Source organism: Rosa chinensis, unplaced genomic scaffold (genome assembly GCF_002994745.2).
Source record: "Rosa chinensis cultivar Old Blush unplaced genomic scaffold, RchiOBHm-V2 RchiOBHmChr0c22, whole genome shotgun sequence".
NCBI classification, from domain to species: Eukaryota; Viridiplantae; Streptophyta; class Magnoliopsida; order Rosales; family Rosaceae; genus Rosa; species Rosa chinensis.
Window position 1 is genome coordinate 25,934 of NW_020126835.1, and position 9,181 is coordinate 35,114.

The window sequence follows — 9,181 nt, forward strand, 5'->3', positions numbered from 1 at the left end:
TCTTTAGTTCCAATATTAATTTTCAATTGTCAATTTTATTTTTCACAATCAAAATCAAATTTCATAAACCACTTTCATTGTCAATACCACTTGGTTGTGGGTTTCCGCATTTATTTGTGGTTCTCTTGACCAATTTTAGGCTTGGTTGTTCCGAGCCGGGCATGTAAATAGTTTGGTGCTATTTTCTAGGTTCTTTGTTAATTGTTAGTGACTTAGTAATCGGCATAACCAAGGATTGAAGTTAGCTTTTCAATCCCCGTGGTACGATAATTTCGGGTCTAAATATTTCCCACTTCTTTGATGACCGTGCCCTTATTGCGCGTAAGTTGCATTCAAGCACTAAAATCAGTTGGTTGACCCGATGGTCAACCAGTTGACTTTTTGCTTGAATTCGCTACTTCTATCGTCTTTTTCCTCTCTTGACCATAATTTCCTACAATGAAGAAACAAAGTAATAATACGAAATAATGCTTGAGTATTCGCTAATTTCAAGGTAATTAGGGCTAGAACACCGTAAATCCGTGTGAATCATAGTCACTCTATGGTGTGTATTTTGAGCATGTCTAGGATGGAGTTAGAGGCTTGACCCCCTCTAATTCCTAAGCTAGAAACCTTCAATTTCGTATTCGAGGGGTTATAAGCATGGTGATTTACACCCGTTGCGTGATTGCGCGGGGTGGTCGCTTAGTAGTCTAATTCCTCGATCTCTACGCCTCTTGATGTGAATTAGTGACCTTGAACCGGCTCTAGTTCATGTCAAGTGAGTTCCTACGACCCTTGAACCGGAGTAGGATACCATGAAAGGGAATTTTGGTCCTTGAGCCTTGAACCGCCTTGGATACGACTACCGCCAAAATAGGAAATATGCATCTACATTAGATTAGCTTCCGACACATGGGATTTGGTGAAGGATCCTCCCTAGCACCCGACATTCCCATTTTTATTGTTTACATTTCATTTTTATTTTTATTGCTTTACATTCATTATCTTTTGTTAAGTTGAAATCAACTCCCAAATATTGAACTCTTCCACTCATTTGTGAATATCCACCACTAGGTTCTTAGTTTTGATTAGGCTTTGGTGAAAATCAAAGCCGAGCATTGCTAAGACTTGGTGCCTTAGATTAACATTTTTATTTATTTTCTTTTCTTTTCTTTGTTTGCTAAGTGTCTTTATTTCCGATTACCCAAGGATTGTGGGTTAGCCACTAATCCCGTGGTACGATAAACTTTGGGCATAATATTTCCCTATCTTGACAATGATACGTACGCTTGCGTAAATGTGTATCAAGTCACTTACATATGGAACTGGACATTGCTTAGAGTTCATACACTGATATGCGAGTGTACATATATTCATATAAATATGTAATTTGATCAGAGTTTAACAATAGGTGTATAAGCTGTCATTAATCTTGACTTATGGATAAGCTATATATATTATTTTGAATTCAAAATAAATACAGTTGCAGAGCAGTTAAATAGGCAGTTAAGCAATGAAATTAGTTTCTTTATGGATGAACTGATTTGCTGCATTGCTATATGTATATGTCAGATTGGTCCTTCTGATGCACGAGTTGTTCTTGTTGTTAGTCCCATATACTAAAAGAACATAAGGGTGAAATCAAGAGAAGGCTATCATGGACAGTGGGAGTGCATCGAGTAAGTTTTTTGGGTTCATAATCTTGTGTTCTTGTTTTCTGCAGCTTCAGGATTGATATGTTGTTTTCAATCCCTATTTCATTACTTACATTCAGTGTTAGAGTTTGAATGGAAATCAGTTTCCATTGAAGAGGATTAGATCTGTCTCAAAGGGATCCGTTAATGATTTTCTTCTCACTCGGATCCATCTCAAGGGGATATTACCTCTCCAAGATCTGTCTAGAGGAGATTTCACCTCACTTGAATCTTCTCAAGGAGATTTCTTCTCACTTGAATTTAACTCTAGGAGATTTCCAAACACTGTTGGAACAGAATTCAGTTTTGAATATACATGATTTGATCTAGTATAGGTTCTAAATTATTGTTGTGATTGCTTAAGCATACTGTTTCTAACATTGGTATCAGAGCAACCATACATAGATCAATTACATGTTGAAGAAACCAACTGCATTACAATTGTGAATTCTGGGAATTTTTTGTTCGTATAATCCGCATACAGTTATCTACATGTATATTGCATATCTGATGCATCTATCCACATATGTACGCTCTCACCTTTGCAAATCCATTTTGCTCTGGATTGATGTAAATGAAATTGGATTCTCCCAAATTTATTATCCTTTACCCTCATTCATTGAGAGAGAAGAAAACGACCAAAGAGCAATTAAGGCAATTACAAATTCTATCACTTTGTTGATCACCAAATAGTGCAGCTTCTACCAAGTTGGTGTCGATCCAGGTCTTGCTTTGTAAGCAGATGAGATATGTATACAAATATCAGTCTTTGATTTGGTGAGTTCCCTTGAGGCATTATAGTGAACTTTAATTTTATTTGGTTATTGATATTAATGTATGCTGCTTACATTGTTAGTGTGTGGCTAAATTAATTAGTAGTGTTGATGTATTAATTACTTGGATTATAATTGATGAGTGGATCTTGGAGAAGCATCAACGGATTCTGGAACTACATCGTGTTAGTATCACATACACTTATCAGTTTTGTTTTCTGGTTTTAATATTTAATTTGCTGCAGATTGTATTTTGGCCTTGATTCATGTTATGTTGATTTACAATCTCATATTTGGCATAGTCATCTTAATTATCTAGCATGTGTTGATCTGTATAATAGCATACTCAGGATTAACTAAAATTCATAGTCAGTTATACTGCATGATTTGCATGACAGATCTTGACAAATGTTGTTGCTATTTTAATTATCTTAGTTGTTATATATGTCCAAGTGTTTACATGGTTAGAGATAATGTTGTTTTAATGGTCAGCAACAAGAACAAATTTGTCTTTGTCTTCATACATTAATTATTGAGCATTGTATCATGTTTAATTGATGTCCTTTCAATCCGAGCAATAGCCTTAGAGCATTGCTTAGAAATCACAATGCTTTCCTTGGTTGAAAAATTGGTGATGAAAAGTTTTTTGGCCAAAGAAAGAGATTTTAGCCATTTTCAGATTTCTGCAATTTCAAGCCAATCACTTACATTTGCAAAACTGTACTGATCTACTGGGAATTTGAGGTCAGTTTCTTCTAAAGAGTTTTAGTAGACATCTTAAAGAGTCATTGGAACTGGAATCACCCACAACAGATTTTCTGGGATTAGTTATGAATTTCCAAAGTCAGGAGTCAGTCACAGAATTCTGATATCAGCTTACTTTAGGCAAAAGCAGACTCCTATAACACCTTAGTTTCATACAGGACCTCTATCTCATATGTAGATTACATTGTATTCATCTCAATGCATATTTATATTATCCATATTATTTTGAAATGCTAAATAATGGATATGCATGTTTAAAGTTTCTGATATTGATCTTGAAACTTCATATGTGGTGTGTTGCGTGGTCTCATATATGAAGATTCTAAAGGATCAAATATGCTGGTGAAATATATAGTATGAATTCAGTTATATGTTACATAATAAAGTGCTGTCAAAGTGGCCAATATATAGCAATTACACTGTATTCAGTTTCATCAGAATGAGATTATGAGACTTAAAATTAATTGAGTATAATTTCCAAAGAAATTTACATCAATCATTTGGTTTCATACTCTTGTATATATTGGTGAACGAGCATTCAGAACTATTAGAGAATAGTACTCCACAAAGGACGTCAAATCTCGAAATAGAAGAGTTCATTTTCTGCATATATACATACATATTTCAGTAAATGGCTTTCAGATTGGTCATGATCACATTGTTGATATAAAGTCAATTAATCTTCTTAGATGCTAAATGCTGTCAAAATGGCTTAGTGTAAGGAGATTAATTATCTTGTTTGGTTTTCAACAATAAAAATCAAGCAACTTAAAATTTAATTTGATCCTTATTCCAAAGAAGTCTGGTATCAAACATTTGGTTCTTGATTTGTATATGATGAAAATTGAACATTCAGATATCATTAGAGATTAGTACACCCCAAAGGATGTCAAATCTTGAAAATGGTTGAGTTCTATTTTCTGAACATATGCATTTAGTGTGAAATGAATGGTCAAATCATGAATTTTCATTTTATTGGGACATACAGACAATTCTAGTATTATGATAAACTAGAATGATTTTACTGATCAACTTCATATACATCTAGGCATTTTCCTTTGAGCATCAATCAGGTTGAACTACAGGATGGCTCAAATTTGGGGAAAATGGTAAAGTGACATTGAACTGAACTTGGGAGTACAAGATTATGATCATGCATTGAAGGAATCCATCTGAGAGCAGCTAATAACAGCAAGGAGATGCATTAAAATGAACGAATCTAGTTCTTCAAGTAAGTTTGTTGTTCTTAAGTTTTTGTTTTCTGGAATTCTGGGATTGCAAATGCAGTATCTATCTAGTTATATTTGCATAGAAATATCAATGTTTATGTATAGCTTCAACGGACAAGGCAATATTTGGGGAGTTCATCAGAAAAGAAAAGGTACACGTTTGGAAGGGTCCAAAGTTTGAGTAAGAAGAGCATTAGAGGTCTACAGTAACTAAAAGGATGATGGAGGACTTATGAACCTTATTTTGTGGGAAATTTGGAGGTTAAGAGTTCTGGATTTCGGTTTCTGACTCCTTTTCTTCAGGCATTAATCACGCGTTGATAATTTCCTAGACATAAATCTTCTTGTGGTGCTCTTGTTAAGTATGTTTATGATTCCATTGGCATTAGTAAAGGGCCCTGCCTGAAAGCCTTCTTGTTCAACAAAGTTCACTGACTCAAGATGTGATAAACCATTCAAGAGACTCATTGTGGAAGCTGACTCAGGAAGCTATTCAAAGTAGTAAGAAAGTTGCTATATCCTGGCCATGATGGTAAGGTAAACAACATGTGAACTAAAGATGACATATTGATAGTCAGAGTTGTAATTGAAATTGATAATTGATCACCCTTGATTCACGTGGGAGTGGTGGAACAGTGATGAGAAAAAGATAAATATATCAACAGATATTCTATAAGGTTCTTATGTTGACCTCCCAAAGAAATATGAAGAAGGGGCAATCATCTCTTTGTTTTGATCATCTTGGAGAGGAGGCACGCCACAACTATATTGCTAGGCAGCAAAAAATGTCAATGTTGCAGGATTAATACGACAGGATCAGCGAACTTCAAAACTGTGCTTGGTGGGTCAGAAAAGTTCGATCAATGTTTGCAGGCTAAATACTAATGTGGTGAGTGTTCGCTGTGGAGGAGAGAATGGTTTCGATCAAGCTATTGACTTGTCATCAAGATTCTATCCAATGTGAAATTTGTGCGGGAGAAACGCTTGGTGGAAAAAAATAAATTACTTTGAAGAGATTAGATTGGATACAGGGAAGTCGAAAAACAAGAACTAGAAGGTGAATGTACTGAAGAATAATGAGGTTCTGAGCAAACCTTCTCATCTATATTCCTCTTTTCTGTACATGTGTATTTTTGGCAGAGAACAAGAATGGTAAATGATCCTTATTAAATGGAATTCTACAATAGATTTTCCATAAAGAGATCAAAATCTTTACTCTTGGGCTGATGAAAGTTTGGTGGAGGATGCTACAGCAACAAATGGTTCATAAATGGATGCAAACTCAACACAAATAGCTAATGAATAGAGAAATGATTTATCCATCAAGACAGCAACATATTAGTTGGCTTCAGATCAGGATTGCAGCAACGTACATATCACTCCCAGAATACTAGATTAGGATTGCAGCAATATATCAATCCTAGACAATGGAGAAAAATCTAAGTGTCGCAGCACGACGTGATTCAATTATGGATAATGTTATTACTGGAACAATGCTCAAATGAGCAGATTGCAGGTGGTCAATACAAACCATGAAATTGCAGAAGCATCACAAGCTATAATCTTGAGAAAATCCTTAAGAGCAAGAAACAGCACATCAGATGATAATTACATGTATCCGATCATCATGGTGACTGATTTAGAAGAAAAGAATGATCCATTTCAGTTTTAGAAGCAATTCATTCTATGAATAATGAAAAGTGCAGAAATTTAAATGCTGCAGCTTGAAGGTTTTGTAGAAGATGATCATAAGACCAGTGGGAGAACTTCATTTTTCTGATCTATATGTTGATGATCATATGTTATCTTCTAGCAGAAATATTTGTTTGTTGAAGGAAACAAAAGGAGAGTCAACAATTTCCAAGGGAGATGAGTCTCATAAAGATTAGTACCCCAGAATGCATTACCGAAGAAAGCATGGAAAATATGTCATATACAAGATTAGTTGGATGTTCGTCATTCTTACTTATCATGGTATAGATGGTTTTCATTGTTTGCAGTAAATTGGTCAGTAAAGTTCATCTACATTATGCAATTTCACCTTATTGTCTTCTGCATACTCAAGTTGTACAAATTCAGTTGGCTATCAATGAATAGCAAATCTTGCAGATTGACAATATTAAGTAGTGTGAAATATAATTTGGTTGCCAATTCTATAATTTAGAAATTTTGATAGGACTTCAAGCATACATGTGATTAAATGCATTTATAACACAAGTATTGCTTATACTGCTATGGGTGAAATTCATGTGATTATAGTCTGTTACAAGGTGATCTTGGAAACTGGTGTCTATCCTCATTCACCATGTTGTTCTTAGGTTTCTTGAAGCAGGCATAATTGACAGAATTATTAATCAATTGAATTTGAATCACTTAAGTGTTTAAACTCACAGTGCACACTTTAGTAGATCAATTTATATGTATATAATGTATCATTGTCATATATGATTTTGAGGCAATGTCAAGTTCAGTGGGAGATTGTAAGTTATGACATGGCTTACATATGGAACTGGACATTGCTTAGAGTTCATACACTGATATGGAGTGTACATATATTCATATAAATATGTAATTTGATCAGAGTTTAAACAATAGGTGTATAAGCTGTCAATTAATCTTGACTTATGGATAAGCTTATATATATTATTTTGAATTCAAAATAGAAATACAGTTGCAGAGCAGTTAAATAGGCAGTTAAGCAATGAAATAGTTACTTTAGGATGAAACTGATTTGCTGCATTGCTATATGTATATGTCAGATTGGTCCCTTCTGATGCACGAGTTGTTCTTGTTGTTAGTCCCATATACTAAAAGAACATAAGGTGAAATCAAGAGAAGGCTATCATGGACAGTGGGAGTGCATCGAGTAAGTTTTCTGGGTTCATAATCTTGTGTTCTTGTTTTCTGCAGCTTCAGGATTGATATGTTGTTTTCAATCCCTATTTCATACTTACATTCAGTGTTAGAGTTTGAATGGAAATCAGTTTCCATTGAGAGGATTAGATCTGTCTCAAAGGGATCCGTTAATGATTTTCTTCCTCACTCGGATCCATCTCAAGGGATATTACTCTCCAAGATCTGTCTAGAGGAGATTTCACCTCACTTGAATTTCCTCAAGGAGATTTCTTCTCACTTGAATTTAACTCAAGGAGATTTCCAAACACTGTTGGAACAGAATTCAGTTTTTGAATATACATGATTTGATCTAGTATAGGTTCTAATTATATGTTTGTGATTGCTTAAGCATACTGTTCTAACAAAACCTTGCAGTATATTTGAATTTCAAAGGCCTGTAATAATTACCTGAACAATTTATTGGAAATATATACAAATCTGATAGCCTTAAGCCCTTTAGTATGTTTGTGAGAGATCAACTGACGGAGGCTAAATGAAAGCAAACAGAAGAAAAAGTTAGCATTCCTTTTCTTCTTTTAATTTGTTGCGAGGAGAGGATCCTATATCTGGTAACTAGTATTCCATGAAGGATCGTGAACGGCTGTACGAGGTTTTGAACGGAATTTTTTTTTTGTTTTTGGAGTTAACGGCAGTGTAACTCGTATAAAAAGGAAAACACCAATAAACTAGTATTAATTAAGTGATGTGGTTCTAAATCTAACCGTTAAAAGGAAAACACAATAAACTAGTATTAATTGAGTTTACAACGGTTATGTTTGGACGGCTATGATCCATCCATTTTATATGGACGTTCTAATGTCGGTTTTTTTTTTTTTTAAAACAGCAATAGATATATTTGAATCTGACGACTCATTTTGAGGGAAAAAATACTAATGGCTCCTATTAAATAGAGGCTTATTAATTTCAATTTTATCCAAGAAAATTAAGAGAAATTTAAATCAAGGTTTAATTTCATAGTTCAATAGTGGATGCAATTTGGTCACCATTTCGAACACCTTTCAGAATCTCGTAGTTCCATAATCTCGTTATAAATACTCATATCTCAAAAATAGGCGATTTGGTCACATTTTCGTAGTTCAATAGTGGATGCAATTTGGTCACCATTTTCGAACACCTTTAAGAAATCTCGTAGTCCCATAAATCTCGTTATAAATACTCATATTCAAAAATAGGCGATGACTAGAGGGAACTGCCGACTAGTCATCTCATGCCACCTGGAGGGTACTGCCGACCAATGACGCATCAGAGGGTACTGCCGACCGGAGGTGATGGTTAGAGGGTATTGCCGACTACCATAGATAGTTAGAGGTACTGCGACTAACCATAGATAGTTAGAGGGTACTGCCGACTAACTATCTCATGTCATCTAGAGGGGATTGCCGACCGAAATTTCTGGAGGATACTGCCGACCAGACTATTACCTGGAAGGAACTGCCGACTATGTATGCATGCATGTGCTAACATAATTGCCTCCTCGAATAACTGAACTCCATCTCGAAAATGATCATACTCAAATACTCGAAATTCTTAATTCTCTTAATATTTCCTCAATCAATGACTTTCCGAAACCACTCCCATAAATCAATGACTTTCCGAAACCACTTCTCATAAATCATAGCTCACTTAAGTAGCTCGATAATTAATTGTTAAACTATTGCAAGAAAATTGATTCAGCTCGTTTTGTGACACCAGATTTTGGAGACATACGTGTGTGTTAAAATTGAATTGACTTGCTTTGTGAAAGTCTTTGGAATTGTTCGACTTGACTAAATATACAAGTAGTATGGCTGATCTTGTCCATATTCACAAGTTCTTCGTAGAC